Genomic DNA, 16,030 nt, shown 5'->3' with positions numbered 1-16,030 from the left:
CCTCTTTCTTCATAAATTATCCAGGTCACGGAGTCCTTTATAGCAGTGTGAGAACAGACACTACAATATCTTCAAAATGTTTTTTCTTTAAAAAAAAAAATATGGATGGGGGCCGGGTGGGTGGTGGCTCACGCCTGTAATCTCAGCACTTTGGGAGGCCGAGGTGGGCAGATCATGAGGTCAGGAGATTGAGACCATTCTGGCTAACACAGTGAAAAACTCTCTTTACTAAAAATACAAAAAATTAGCCGGGCATGGTGGTAGGCCCATGTAATCCCAGCTACTCGGGAGGCTGAGGCAGGAGAATCGCTTGAACCTGGGAGGAGGAAGTTGCAGTGAGCTGAGTTTGTGCCACTGCACTCCAGCTTGGGTGACACAGCAAGACTCCATCTCAAAAAAAAAAAAAAAAAAAAAAAAAAAAAAAAAAAAAAAAAAAAAAAGGTGGGTAGCAGAAAGAAAAGAATAGAAGGTGAAAGGCAGAGAGGAAATGGAAAATTAGTATTCTATCCATCTGTGGAAATTTTTTAAAAATAGGTATTATCTTTTATTCTGATTTCTTCTGGATTCCGCTTTGTAGATTTACGAGTCCAGGACCACTGGTATTCAGTAAAGGAGTAGAAATCAATTTCTGGGGGCAGGAGGAATGCAATGTGTCATAGCTACACAAACAGAAGAAATTTAGTGATTCAAAGTCACAAAGAAGAACAGTATTGGCTGGGAGATCCGGCTCATGCTTATAATCCCAGCACTTTGGGAGGCCGAAGTGGGTGGATCACTTGAGGTCAGGAGGTCAAGACCAGCCTGGCCAAGATGGCGAAACCCCCATCTCTACTAAAAATACAAAAATTAGCTGGGCATAGTAGCTGGCACCTGTAATCCCAGCTACTCAGGAGGCTGAGGCAGGAGAATCATTTGAACCTGGGAGGCAGAGGTTACAGTGAGCCGAGATCATGCCACTGTACTCCAGTCTGGGTGACAGGGCGAGACTCTGTCTCAAAAAAAAAAAAAAAAAAAAAAAAAAAAACGGAAGAAAGAACAGTATCACCTTTCAAACAGTAATGGATCCCTGATACCTATATGCTGAGTATTGTCACACTCATGTTCCATAGCTGTTTGTATTCTGCATCATTTTTACTATACGTACACAAGACAGAAAACAAAAAACACTGTTTAATTCAGATTTTGTAATGTATATACTATAACTGTTTACTAAAATATCATATTTGTAGGAGGTGGAAAGTTTAATATACTAGCAAACTGCTAAAGAGAATTTACTATTTTTTAACAAGGAATCCATATTTATGTAGCACTCTCAGACTTTAAAAGCACCATTACTGTACATAAAACTTTTGATTTGCAGTTTTCATCATAAACCCAACAGAGCAGAGTCCAGACACCAGGCATTTTTCCCTGGAGTCACTCTGCCTTATTATCAGGACTGGACTTAAGTATCCTTCCCTGGAAAGGGCAAAAGATCTCACATTGTAGGGCAAACATGCTTGAGGCAATACAAAGAGGCACAGTCATGTTTCAGGATGTGGTTTTAGCCAAAGGTGATACAATCACAAAGCTGGGTTGAGAGAGGACATAACAATCAGGAGCTGTCTTGAGTGTGTCTCCATTACCTGGAGTCTTCTTGTTCTTCTCTCTACCTCTCCAAGAATCTCCATTACCACTGATGTACATAATTAGTAATAAGAGCCGGAAGCAAAAATGTTGAAATACGTGAGTTCTTTTGAACACAAATTTAATAGCAGTAGTACACTAACAAATGAATCATTGAATTGAGGGTAGATTCTGCTGCAACAAAGAACTTGTAGTATGATATAAATTGAGAAGATTGTTCTGATCTAGCTCCTCCTATATTCAGAGTTAAAACTCTCTCTAAACATCATATTCCACCTAAGAACCATTAACTCTCCCATTCTCACAACCTGTGTGACAAATACTCATACTCTAAATATTTGGCTTATCTCACTTATCTATTACTACAGGATTTAACATATAAGCGTTGCCCTACATACAGACTACTAAGTTAACCATAACCATTCATGTATTGATACATATGTTCAAACAGCAATGATGAATTGAGTGCCTGCTCTGAAGGAACTCAAATTCAGATTCAGCTGATATTTCTGGAGTAACACCCATGTACTAGGTACTGAGCTAAAGACTTTGTCTTATGTAGGTGCCTATCATGTGCTAGGTATTGAACTAGTTACTTTAACACATTATCTCATTCGGTCTTTATAACAAGCTAGTAGGTAAGCATTCGCATTTTTTATTTTATAGATAGGAACCTCACACTCAGAAAAGGTAAGTGACTTGCCTGAAGTCATAAAATTAGTCAAGACTTAAAACTGGCTTGAAAACTGAGTCTTTTCTCTGGCTCTTTCCAGTTGGTAATATTGTCTGTCTTATGTCCATGCTTTAACTATCCTCCTCTATGTAAAAGAATATCTGATCAGAAAGAAACAAAGCCACTTATAGTTTGATTAGAAAGAAATAAAACCACATAGAATTTTAGCCAGCTATGTCTATGGGCTGACAGCTTTGCCCACACAAGACCAAGCAACCACAGACTCCAGAGATGTGATGTGGAGATGTGCCCAGTGGCAGGTGATATCACATCTTTTCATTCCTAGAAGTACTGTATCCTAATAATTTTACGGTAAACACATAAACATAAACAGATGGACGTGACAAATCCAGTAATGGCTGTTACATAATCTCAAGATCTTTCTAACGACTCTAAGAACATGTCCAAGACCAAGAATGACTTACCAGGTACATGCCAGTGCTTTAACAAAACTGAAACTATTTTTCAACTAAACAAACATAAATTACATTATCCCTCTTTTTTGGCTCTACCATTTTGAAATTTCTAACTTTGTGAGGTTTTAACTCAAAATGTTTTTCTAAATTTATGGAAAGAGGCCACATATGCCCATGTTTAGGGAAAAGTATGGACTTTGGAGTTACAAGCTCAGGTCTGGACAAGGCCAGGCAAGGTTGGACTGAATCCTGCCTCTATCATTTTCTCACTACATTTGCAGTAAGTCACTAAACTTTTTTAAGTCTCTACTCCCTCATCTGTAAAATGGGTATAGCAACAGTATATACCTGTGCAGAAAAGAGTTAACTCAGCTGGGCTGAATTGTTCAAACCTTGCACATTCCCAAGAAAGACCTGTTTTCATGACTGCTCTTTGACCAGCTTCTGGGGATTAAACTGTTAGAATTTTCCAAGAAGTAAGAGTATTTTTCTCACATGGGTTCTTGAGCCTACTATACCAGTTTGTCTGGATACTTGTGCAACGTGGTTTATGCTTGCTTCTGGGAGCCTGGAGCTTCGATGGCACAAGTCACGTGCCTATGTGAAAGATCCCCAATAAAAACCCTAGACTCACTCAATCATGGCAGATGGGAGGCAGGACTAGACTGCAGCTCCAGACAGAGCAGTGTGCAAGCGCTTGCGTTGTGAATTTTAGCTCCAGATCAACTGTAAGAACAAACCGGCAATCCTGAGAGGACCCACAGACCCTCTGAAGAAAACAGACAGCTCCTACAGGACCTGGGAGACCTCCCAAAACTGTGAGTGCCCTAACCTTGGAAATGGAAAAGGGAGACCCTCCTTTCCTGAACTCACACTCCAACTGGAGAAGCTGAAGGTCTGTTTGCAGGAGAAGTTTCTTACTTTACCTGCAGCTGAGTCAATCTGGAGGGCTGAGTGAAATTCAGGGGCAGAGGAAGTAGCAGAAAGGCTCTGGGAGCTCACTGGGTACCCTAGCAGGCCATTCCTGCCTGTCATCACAGGGATCCAACAGGAGAGGAGCAGGGGATAAAACTACACAGGGAGAAGGAAATCTCTAGCTGAACTTTGTAACAATTAGAACAGGGTGAGAAGCCTCCTGGCCAGAACTCAGGGGAGGGCACAAATCCAGTGTGCAGACTCCAAAGGCAAGGGAAGACCCAAGCCCCTTTGTTTCCCAGCATGGAGATGGGTAGCCTGAGGCAGGTTTTCAAACCCATATTGCTCTCCACCTGGAAATGAGTGGGGATCTGGTGGTGGGGGCATTGCGGGGAATGAGACAGAACCTTCAGTTTGCATGGGAGCTGGGTGAGGCCTGTAACTGCTGGCTCTCCCCTACTTCCCAGGCAACCTGCATGACTCAGCAGAGGCAGCCATAATCCTCCTAGGTACACATTCCAGTGGCCTGGGAATCCCACCCCCATCCCCGACAGTAGCTGCAGCAAGACCCACCCAAGGAGAACCTGAACTCAGACATGCCTAGCCCAGCTCCCACCTGATGGTCCTTCCCTACCCACCCTGGTCATGGAAGACAAAGGGCATATAATCTTGAGAGTTCTAGAACCCCACCCACCACCAGTTCCTCCCCATACTACCACAGCTGATGCTCTCTGGAAAATGCCACCTCCTGGCAGAAGGCCAACCAGCACAAAAACAGCATTGAACCACCAAAGCAAAGGACCCTCATGAAGTCCATTGCACCCCACGCCCCCTCCACCAGAACAGGGACTGGTATCCATGGCTGAGAGACCCATAGATGGTTCACATAACAGGACACTGTGCAGAAAACCCCCAGTACCAGCCCAGAACTGCGTAGATTTACCAGGTGGCTAGACCCAGAAGACAGACAACAATCACTGCAGTTCGTCTCACAGGAAGCCACATCCATAGGAAAAGGAGGCGAGTACTACATCAAGGGAACAACTCGTGGGAGAATCTGAACAATAGCCTTCAGTCCTAGACCTTCCCTTTGACAGAGCCTACCCAAATGAGAAGGAACCAGAAAACCAACCCAGGTAATATTGTAAGAAATCAAATATATATCTCAGTCCTGGGCCTAGTACAAACACATTCCTCCATATATCTCGGTCCTGGGCCCAGTACAAACATTCCTCCATTTGTCTCAACTTCCTGGGCCCAGTACAAACATTCCTCCATTTGTCTCAACTTCCTGGGCCCAGTACAAACATTCCTCCATTTGTCTCAACTTTAGAAAAACACCACCTGGAGAGTCCCCAATAAGGTCACAACCGTTTGTGGAGTGGTTTTACTGAAAGCGCGGGAACCAATAAAAAAAAAAAACTGCTAAATGTATAACTTAAAATGTTAACCAATTGTAATGCTGTAACCCAAAGAATTCCCTTGTTTCTCTGTAACCTTACATATCCTGTTTACATCGGGCTATAAAAAGCGAGCACATGCATCGTTCGGGGCCCTCTTGTATGCTGTGGAGCAGAGGGACCAAGTTCGAACTTGCAGTAAAGATCCTTGCCGCTTGGCTTTGACTCTGGACTCTGGTGGTCTTCTTCAGGGAATAAATGGTCTGGGCATAACATCTGGGGGCTCGTCCAGGATTCCCCAAGCCCACCAGACCCCTGGTCAATGGATCTACCAGGATCGATCTGCTGATAGGTGAGCCGGCTCGTCCCTGTTTGTCTGTCTGTGTCTGTTCTGAACCTGTATCTGTGACTTGCGAGGTCTGTAACTGAAGCTGAAAGCTGACATAGTCCTGGCGGACGTGCTATAGGACGGCCAGTGGAGACCAGTGGGAGACGTCCCCTGGCTCTCATCTGATTCTTGACTGAATTAATTCTGATCCAGATTTCTGGAGCGCGCTTGCGACTGACATAACTTGTTGTTGATATTCAGCAATTCACTTTCCCTTGCAGGACCTGTTCCAGCAACTCACTTTTCCTTGCAGGACCTGTTCCAGACACCACTCCGGGCACTACTGTTTAAGATGGGTAATACCCAAAGCACACCTCTATCTCTCCTCATAAATAATTTCAAGGATGTTAGAGCAAGGGGCCATGATCCTGGTGTGGAAATCAGGAGGGGAAAGCTAATCACTCTGTGCCGCTCCGAATGGCCCGCCTTTAATGTAGGGTGGCCACCTGAAGGGACATTCTGTCTTCCTGTCGTTACTAAAGTCCAAGGTTTTTCTACCTGGGCGTGCTGGCCACTCGGATCAAATCCCATATATTCTCATATGGCAGGACCTTGTTGAGAACCCGCCCCCTTGGCTGTCCCCTTTCCTACTAGCCCCCGAACCATGCAAGGCACTGGTTGCTCGGCCGCTAAAATCCAAGCAACCGACCGCCCCCCCCATCCTGTTTTACCTGATAGCGGGGACCCACTGTCCATAGATCCCCCTCCATAGCCCTCCAGGCCCCAGGCCCCAGCCCCCCGGGGCTGAGCCGCAGGAAGAAGTAGGCGGACGGGAGGCGGCCGGCGCACCTGAGCTCATTGAAAGTGAAAGTAACTCTGAAGGACCAGCAGGGTGGACACGAGGGCGCACTTTGCGGATTAGCCCCCCCCCAGCCGCCTGACTCCACAGTGGCTCTACCCCTTCGGGAAATAGGACCCCCAGATGACACGGGAATCCCCAGGCTCCAGTACTGGCCATTCTCCACCAGTGATCTGTATAACTGGAAGACTCAGAGTGCCCGGTTTTCAGACAACCCCAAAGATTTAATGGCTTTACTAGATAGTGTCATGTTCACCCACCAGCCCACTTGGGATGATTGTCAGCAGCTCCTCCGAATTTTGTTCACAACGGAGGAGCGAGAGAGAATCCAGGTAGAAGCTAGAAAGTTGGTCCCGGGGGACGACGGTCAACCGACTGCCAACCCCGACCTCATAAATGCGACTTTTCCGCTGACCAGGCCGGCGTGGGACTACAACACGGCAGAAGGTAGGGGACGGCTACACCTTTATCGCCAGACTCTAATGGCGGGTCTCCGGGCAGCTGCTCGCAAGCCCACTAATTTGGCTAAAGTATACTCTGTTCTGCAGGGAAAGACAGAAAGCCCAGCTACCTATTTAGAAAGATTAATGGAAGCTTTTAGACAGTACACCCCCATAGACCCAGAGGCCCCAGGAAGTCAGGCAGCTGTTGTAATGTCTTTTGTAAATCAGGCGGCCCCAGACATTAAAAAGAAACTCCAGAAATTAGAAGACTTAGAGGGAAAACAGATTCAGGACCTCCTTCAGATAGCCCAGCGAGTTTACAATAATAGAGATACTCCAGAGGAAAAGCAATTTAAGGCCACTGAAAAAATGACCAAGGTCCTGGCAGCAGTAGTACAAAAAGAGCATCTACAGCCAGAGGACGCCCAACCTAGGCGGTCCCCCAGACATGATAATCTAAGCAAAGACCAATGTGCCTACTGTAAGGAGGCTGGCCACTGGGTAAAAGACTGCCCCAAAAAGAAACAACGCAGAGGACAGGGACCCCCTAGGTCTACACCCGTACTAGTCACTCAAGACGAAGACTAGGGAAGACGGGGTTCGGACCCCCTCCCCGAACCTAGGGTAACTTTGCAAGTGGAGGGGTCCCCAGTTCAGTTCTTGGTCGATACGGGAGCACAGCACTCAGTCCTAGTTGAAACTAATGGAAAATTATCCTCCAAGTCCTCGTGGGTACAAGGGGCCACAGGAATTAAGAAATACCCCTGGACAACACGAAGAACAGTAAACCTCGGAGCCAGGAATGTAACCCATTCTTTCCTGGTCATCCCTGAGAGCCCCTGTCCCTTACTAGGGAGAGACCTGCTGACTAAAATGGGAGCACAGATCCATTTCCTCCCTGAGGGGCCCATCGTGACCAACTCCCAAAATCAGCCCGTGTCCGTCCTGACTATAACCCTAGAAGATGAGTACCGGCTCCACCAGGAGCAAGCGGCCCCTGACCAGGACATAGCAACCTGGCTTCAACAATATCCAGGAGCTTGGGCAGAAACGGGGGGCTTAGGACTAGCAAAACACCGTCCTGCCTTGTTTGTTGAACTCAAGCCTGGGACAGACCCCGTTCGGGTACGCCAATACCCGATGCCCCTAGAGGCCAAAGAAGGGATTGCACCACATATTCGCCGGCTCCTCGACCAAGGGGTCCTTCGCCCATGTCACTCGCCCTGGAATACTCCATTGTTGCCGGTACGGAAACCCAATAGCGGAGAGTACAGACCTGTACAAGACTTGAGAGAAGTCAATAAGAGGGTTATGGACATACATCCAACTGTGCCTAACCCGTACACCCTCCTGAGTACCCTAAACCCTAAACATCAATGGTACACTGTTTTAGATTTGAAAGATGCTTTCTTCAGTTTGCCTTTAGCCCCTCAGAGCCAAAAGCTCTTCGCCTTCGAGTGGACTGACCCTGAGAGGGGCATAAGTGGCCAACTGACATGGACCAGACTGCCGCAGGGATTCAAAAACTCTCCTACCCTGTTCGATGAGGCCCTCCATGAAGACCTGGGTGAGTACCGACGCAAACACCCTGAAATAACCTTACTACAGTATGTTGATGACCTCCTGATTGCTGCCGAGACCCAGGAAGCTTGTATCCAAGGGACCAAGGGTCTCTTACAAGCTCTAGGGGATCTGGGCTACCGAGCCTCGGCAAAGAAAGCTCAAATCTGTAAACCAGAAGTAACATATCTGGGGTACCTGCTAAGAGGAGGGCAACGCTGGTTAACAGATGCCCGGAAGCAAACTGTTCTGCAGATCCCCAGGCCACAATCCACCCGACAAGTAAGGGAATTCCTGGGATCGGCGGGATTTTGTAGATTATGGATCCCTGGGTTCGCAGAGATGGCTAAACCCTTGTATCAGGCAACACGGGGACAACAGCCATTTAATTGGACAGAAGAAGCCGAGTCGGCTTTTCAACAGATTAAAACCGCCCTACTCTCTGTGCCCACCCTGGGACTACCTGATGTCACCAAGCCCTTCCACTTATACGTGGACGAGAGCAAGGGTGTCGCCAAGGCGGTGCTAACTCAGAACTTAGGCCCCTGGCGGAGGCCAGTTGCCTACCTGTCAAAGAAATTAGACCCAGTGGCTGCCGGGTGGCCCCCTTGTCTCCGAATGATTGCAGCCACGGCCCTGATGGTACAAGATGCTGATAAACTTGTCATGGGTCAAGAATTACGGGTCGTTACCCCACATGCCATCGAGGGTGTACTCAAACAGCCACCTAATCGATGGATAAGTAACGCCCGGCTCACCCACTACCAAGGACTACTACTAAACCCCCTCAGGATAACTTTCCTGCCCCCAACAACCTTAAACCCTGCCTCGCTGCTGCCCAACCCGGACCTGGACGCCCCGCTCCATGATTGCACCGAGATACTAGCTCAAGTGCACGGAGTTCGAGAGGACCTGCAGGACCGCCCACTTCCTGACGCTGACCTCGTTTGGTTCACTGATGGGAGCAGCTTCATACACCAAGGCCAGAGGTATGCTGGAGCAGCAGTGACTTCAGAGACTGAGGTAATCTGGGCGGAACCCCTGCCCCCGGGGACATCGGCCCAGAAGGCCGAACTGATAGCGCTCACCCAAGCTCTTACCTTAGGGGCAGGGAAGAAACTGACAGTATACACAGACAGCCGATATGCTTTTGCTACGGCGCACATACATGGGGCCATTTACAGGGAGCGAGGGTTACTAACGGCTGAAGGAAAAGAGATAAAAAATAAGCAAGAGATCCTAGCCCTGTTAACAGCCCTATGGGAACCAGAAAAATTGGCTATTGTACATTGCCCAGGGCATCAGAAACCAACCACTCCAATTGCTCAAGGCAACTTTCTGGCAGACCAAACTGCAAGGAGTGTGGCAAAGGCTCCCAGTCAACTCCTTGCACTCCAGCTCCCTGATCCGGGCCCCCGGGACCTGCCATATCTCCCTGATTATTCAGAACAAGATCTCCAGTGGATCGACAAACTTCCCCTGAAACAGATCCAGAATGGGTGGTGGACTGATACTAATGACCAAACCATCCTACCAGAAAAATTAGGACAACAAGTGTTAGAACACATCCACCGAACCACCCACCTGGGTGCCCGGCGGATGATAGACCTGATCAGACGCTCCAAGCTCAAAATCAGACATATAGCCGAGACGGCCAGCAGCATCGTGACCAATTGCAAAGTCTGCCAGCTTAACAACGCCTACCCTCAATCCCAGGCTGCAACGGGAACAAGGCTCAGGGGAACCAGGCCCGGTATCTACTGGGAGGTAGATTTTACTGAGATAAAGCCAGGGAAGTACGGGTATCGGTACTTACTTGTCTTTGTAGATACTTTTTCAGGGTGGATTGAAGCATTCCCAACCAAAAGGGAAACTGCTCAGGTTGTAGCAAAGAAAATTCTGGAAGATATCCTCCCCAGGTATGGCTTCCCCATCCAGATAGGGTCAGATAATGGACCGGCCTTCGTTGCTAAGGTAAGTCAGGATTTGGCTTCCATCCTTGGGGCAAATTGGAAACTACATTGCGCTTACAGGCCCCAGAGTTCAGGACAGGTAGAGAGGATGAATCGGACCTTAAAAGAGACCTTAACTAAATTGACTATGGAGACTGGCGCTAATTGGGTGGTCCTTCTCCCCTACGCTCTGTTCCGGGCCCGTAATACCCCTTACAGACTGGGCCTTACCCCTTATGAAATCATGTATGGCAGACCCCCACCCCTGGTTCCCAGCCTAAAAGATGATCTGCTCAAATCTGAAACAGAAAATGTCTCTGAACTCTTATTTTCCCTACAAGCCTTGCAGAAAATTCATCAGGAAATCTGGCCCAAGCTGAAGGAACTATATGAGACCGGTCCCCCACCGACACCCCATCCGTACCAGCCGGGAGACTGGGTCCTGGTTAAGCGACACCGACAAGAGACCTTAGAACCCAGGTGGAAGGGACCACTCCAGGTACTCCTAACCACACCCACCGCCCTAAAGGTAGAAGGCATCGCGTCGTGGATCCACTACACCCACGTCAAACCAGTGGACCCGACCTCCGACCTTCTTGGACCAATCACGGCAGCGACTGAAGCACCGGCCACGTGGACTGTGGACAGAGCTAAGAACAACCCCTTAAAACTCACCCTGCGCCGGCAGCATAGCTCACTGCAAACATGCAGCTAGGTAGTCTAACCCTAACGTTAGTCGCCCTAGTGGCCGCTGGGGCAAACACAAAACCAGTTCCTAACCCCTTTGTCTGGAGATTCTGGCTTTATGAAAACCGAACCCACCCTGGGCAACCTCGTAAGCCCGGGAAGTTATTGGCCAGTGCTGATTGCCCCTCCACAGGGTGCAGTGACCCAATTTTGCTAAATTTTACTGGTTTTCAGATAGCCAAACCAGTGGTACCAATGATATGTTTTGAGTTTGATCAGACTAAGTACAATTGTAAACACTATTGGTGGCACCAAAACGCAGGCTGCCCCTACAGTTACTGTAAAATGCACTCAGTCAGAGGGTGGAACGAGCAATCCGGGTGGAACTTCTACCAGCAGGGTAGAGGCGGCATCTATACTTGGATAGTTAAGGACCCTTGGAACTCCCGCTGGACCACGCCTCAACATGGGGCTGTATACTATTCCTCTTCCTCCACGTGGCCTAGCAGTCACCTCTATCTGTGGCGTGGCCTAGTTCAGGTACGGCCCCTGGTCCATGGGGATATCCAACGACAGGAAGACAGACTAACACAAGATTTACGTCCTTTCTCCTGGTTAGAATTATTACAAGAAGGATTAGAACTTGCTAACCTTACAGGACTTCACAGCTTGTCTGGCTGCTTTCTGTGTGCCACCCTAGGGCGTCCACCGCTAACCGCTGTCCCTCTGCCATGGGAATCCTTTACCCAAACTAACAACCTTCGGAATCTCTCGAATGCCCCTATTCTTAATGTGCCACTGTACCGGAACCCCAGTCAGGAGAAGTTTCCCTACTGTTTTTCAGGCACTAACTCTAGCCTCTGCAACATCACTGTAACGCCCCCTAATACCAACCTGAGGGCCCCACCGGGCATATTCTTTTGGTGTAATGGAACATTATCTAAGACCCTATCTGGTCCCTCTGTTACCAACCTACTGTGTCTCCCTGTCACACTAGTTCCCCGGTTAACTCTACTAACTGCCGGCGAGTTCCTGGGGTACACCGGTAACTGGACTAGCACTGCTATTCACCCAGCCCCTAGACCGAGACCTGCACGAGCCATATTTCTCCCCCTCATTGCGGGAATCTCCCTCACCACATCCCTCATTGCGGCCGGACTGGCAGGGGGAGCCCTAGGTCACACCCTCATAGAAAGCAACAAGTTGTACCAACAATTTGCCGTTGCTATGGAGGAGTCGGCTGAGTCCCTTGCCTCCCTTCAGCGACAGCTCACATCCCTAGCTCAGGTAACCTTGCAGAACCGGAGGGCCCTAGACCTACTCACTGCTGAAAAAGGTGGTACATGTATGTTCCTGAAGGAAGACTGTTGTTTTTACATAAATGAATCAGGGCTTGTAGAGAACCGGGTCCAACAGTTACGCAAGTTAAGCATAGAAATGAAAAAACAGCAATTTGCCTCAGCTGCAAACCAATGGTGGAATTCCTCTATGTTTTCTCTGTTAGCTCCCTTCCTTGGACCCCTGCTAAGCCTACTATTTCTGTTTACCGTAGGACCCTGTGTTATTAACCGAATTTTGCAGTTTGTCAGGAAAAGGTTTGACACCATACAGCTCATGGTCCTCAGAGCCCAATACCAACCTGTAAACGCGGAAACAGAATCAGACTTATAAGACCCAAGATTGGCTCCAGAGGTACCTGAGAGAGGGGGAAATGTAAGAAATCAAACATATATCTCAGTCCTGGGCCCAGTACAAACACATTCCTCCATATATCTCAGTCCTGGGCCCAGTACAAACATTCCTCCATTTGTCTCAACTTCCTGGGCCCAGTGCAAACATTCCTCCATTTGTCTCAACTTTAGAAAAACACCACCTGGAGAGTCCCCGATAAGGTCACAACCGTTTGTGGAGCGGTTTTACTGAAAGCGCGGGAACCAATAAAAAAAAAAACTGCTAAATGTATAACTTAAAATGTTAACCAATTGTAATGCTGTAACTAAAAGAATTCCCTTGTTTCTCTGTAACCTTACATATCCTGTTTACATCGGGCTATAAAAGCGAGCACACGCATCGTTTGGGGCCCTCTTGTATGCTGTGGAGCAGAGGAACCAAGCTCGAACTTGCAGTAAAGATCCTTGCCACTTGGCTTTGACTCTGGACTCTGGTGGTCTTCTTCGGGGAATAAACGGTCTGGGCATAACAATATGACAAAACAAGGCTCTTCAACACTCCCAAAAAATCACATTAGTTCACCAGCAATGGATCCAAACCAAGAAGAAATCCCTAATTTACCTGAATAAGAATTCAGAGATTAGTTATTAAGCTAATCAGGGAGGGACCACAGAAAGGCAAAACACAATGCAAGGAAATCCAAAAAATGAAACAGGAAGTGAAGAGAGAAATATTCAAGGAAATAGATGGTTTAAAGAAAAACAATCAAAAATTCAGGAAATTTTGGACACACTTTTAGAAATGCAAAATGCTCTGGAAAATTTCAGCAATAGAATTGAACAAGTAGAAGAAAGAAATTCAGAGCTCAATGACATGGTAGTCAAATTAACCCAGTCCAACAAAGACAAAGAAAAAAATGAGAAAATATGAACAAAGCCTCCAAGAAGTCTGGGAGTATGCTAAACAACCAAACATAACAATAATCAGTGTTCTTGAGGAAGAAGACAATTCTAAAAGCTTGGGAAACATATTTTGGGGAATAATTGAGGAAAACTTCCTCAGCCTTGCTAGAGACATAGACATGCAAATACAAGAAGCACAAAGAACACCTGGGAAATTCATCACAAAAAGATCTTCACCTAGGCACACTGTCATCAGGTTATCCAAAGTTAAGACGAAGGAAAGAATCTTAAGAGCTGGGAGACAGAAGCATGAGGTAACCTATAAAGGAAAACCTATCAGATTAATAGCAGATTTCTCAACAGAAACCCTACAAGCTAGAAGGGATTGGGGCCCTATCTTCAGCCTCCTCAAACAAAACAATTATCAGTCAAGAATTTTGTATCCAGAAAAACTAAGCATCATATATGAAGGAAAGATAGCCTTTTTTTTAGACAAATAAATTCTGAGAGAATTTGCCATTACCAAGTCACCACTATAAGAACTGCTAAAAGGAGCTCTAAATCTTGAAAAAAATCCTGGAAACACATCAAAACAGAAACTTTTTAAAGCATAAATCACACAGGACCTATAAAACGAAAATACAAGCTAAAAAGCAAAAACAACACCAAAGTATACAGGCAACAAAGAACACAATGAATGCAATGGTGCCTCACATTTCATTACTAACATTGAATGCAAATGATGTAAATGCTCCACTTAAAAGATACAGAACCACAGAATGGATAAGAACTCACTAACCAACCATCTGCTGCCTTCAGGGGACTCAGCTAACACATAAGGACTCACATAAACTTAAAGTAAAGGGGTAAAAAAAGGCATTTCATGCAAATGGACACCAAAAGCAAGCAGGTGTAAATATTCTTATATCAGACAAAACAAACTTAAAAGCAACAGCAGTTAAAAGAGACAAAGAGAAACATTATATAATGGTAAAAGGCCTTATCCCACAGAAAAATATCCCAATCCTAAACCCTAAATATCAAAATCATAAATCTGAAAATATATGCACCTAACACTGGAGCTCTGAAATTTATAAAGCAATTACTAATAGACCCAAGAAATGAGATAGACAACAACACAATAGTGGGAGACATCAATATTCCACTGACAGCATTAGACAGGTCATCAAGACAGAAAGTCAACAAAGAAACAATGAATTTAAACTATACCTTTGGAACAAATGGACTTAACAGATATATACAGAACAGTTCATCCAACTGCAGAATACACATTCTATTCAACAACGCATAGAACTTTCTCCAAGATAGACCATATCATAGGCCATAAAATAAGCCTCAATAAATTTAAGAAAATTAAAATTATGTCAAGCACTCTCTCAGACCACAGTGGAATAAAACTGGAAATCAACTCCAAAAGGAATCTTCAAAGAAGTCAGCAAATACATGGAAATTAAATAGCCTGCTCCTTAATGAGCACTGGGTCAAAAATGATATTAAGATAGAAATTTAAAAACTCTTTGAATTGAATGACAATAATGATACCACTTATCAAAACCTCTGGGATACAGCAAAGGCAGTGCAAAGTGGAAAGTTCATATCCCTAAACACCTACATCAAAAAGACTGAAAGAGCACAAACTGACACTCTAAGGTCACACCTCAAGAAACTAGAGAAACAGAACAAACCAAACTCAAACCCAGCAAAGAAAGGAAATAACCAAGATCAGAGCAGAGCTAAAGGAAATCGAAACAAACAAACAAAAAAAAATACAAAAGATAAATGAATCAAAAAGCTGGTTATTTGAAAAGATAAATAAAATTGATACACCATTAGCAAGATTAACCAAGAAAAGAAGAAAGAAAATCTAAATAACCTCACTAAGAAACAAAACAGGAGATATTACAACTGACATCACTGAAATACAAAAGATCATTCAAGGCCACTATGAACACCTTTACACACATAAACTAGAAAACCTAGAATAGATGGATACATTTCTGGAAAAATACAACCCTCCTAACTTAAATTAGGAAGAATTAGATACCTTGAACAGACCAATAACGAGCAGCAAGATTGAAATGGCAATTTTAAAATTGCCAACAAAAAAAATAGCCCAGGACCTGACAGATTCACAGCAGAATTCTACCACACATTTAAAGAAAAATTGTTCCCAATCCTTTTGACACTATTTCACAAGATAAAGAAAGAAGGAACCATCCCTAATTCATTCTATAAAGTCAGCATTACCCTAATGCCAAAACCAGGAAAGGACATAACCAAAGAAGAAAACCACAGGCCGGGCGCGGTGGCTCACCCCTGTAATCCCAGCACTTTGGGAGGCCAAGGCAGGTGGATCACGAGGTCAGGAGATTGAGACCATCCTGGCTAACATGGTGAAACCCCATCTCTACTAAAAATACAAAAAAATAGCCAGGCATGGTGGTGGGCACCTGTAGTCCCAGCTACTCAGGAGGCTGAGGCAGGAGAATGGCATGAACCCAGTAGGCAGAGCTTGCA

Source organism: Rhinopithecus bieti, unplaced genomic scaffold (assembly GCF_001698545.2).
Source record: "Rhinopithecus bieti isolate Rb0 unplaced genomic scaffold, ASM169854v2 scaffold_1295, whole genome shotgun sequence".
Taxonomy (NCBI): domain Eukaryota; kingdom Metazoa; phylum Chordata; class Mammalia; order Primates; family Cercopithecidae; genus Rhinopithecus; species Rhinopithecus bieti.
Note: the sequence above shows the minus strand (reverse complement) of the source record.